We start from the raw sequence: 848 nt of genomic DNA on the forward strand, positions 1-848 counted from the left end.
TGCTCCCCGGATCCTCCTTTGCTCCAGGCTCAGCACCCCCAGCTCCCTCAGCTGCTCCTCCCCACACTTGGGCTCTAGACCCTTCCCCAGCTCTGTTGCTCTTTTTTAGACACGTTCTGGCCCTGACCCTGGTCCACATCCCACATCCTGTGCAGCCACCCTCGGGAGGCCATGGAGACACGATGGTGTCTGCTACCTGCCAAGGGCACCAGGCGTGGGGAACTTCATTTCAGGACACCTTATTTTCAAACAAAACATCCTAATTTTGCTTTTAAAATTGCACCTGAGTGTCCTTAATTGCTTGAGCTGCTGGTCCTTGCCTGGTGTGATCTCCAAGGAGCCTCCTGCAGGGTGACCCAGCAGCTCACCCAGACACGGGGCCGGGGAAGCCTCGGGCACAGCCCCAGTGCCAGCTCCTCACCCAGCAGTGAGCCCTGAGCTGATGTTTTCAGCCTTTTCCCCCAGTTTTGAAGGTGCAAAAGGAAAAGGTGCTGCTCCTCTGAGCGTGCCAGAGCAAGGCAGCACCCGCAGTGCTGAGGGGGGGGCTGGCAGTGCCAAAAGGCACCAGTGCCCCCTGCCCTGCACCCGCAGGGATCCCCTGCTGGTGAGGATGAGGAGGGTGGCTGGGCTGGGCTGGGCTGGGCTGGGCTGGGCTGGGCTGAGCTCCCCATCCTGCCTTTCCCGAGCCTCCCCGGCTGCGTTTTGACAGAAGTTTTGTTGAAATGGAGATATTCCTGCCAAACGTTTCCATTTATGACAAATTGGCATTTTCCAACAACAACAAGCCCCCTGCCCCAGCCCAAACAGGGAGCTGGAGCCGTTCCCACCCTCTCTGGCCCGGAGTGGAG

This window comes from Merops nubicus, unplaced genomic scaffold (genome assembly GCF_000691845.1).
Source record: "Merops nubicus isolate BGI_N331 unplaced genomic scaffold, ASM69184v1 scaffold31670, whole genome shotgun sequence".
Lineage (NCBI taxonomy): Eukaryota > Metazoa > Chordata > Aves > Coraciiformes > Meropidae > Merops > Merops nubicus.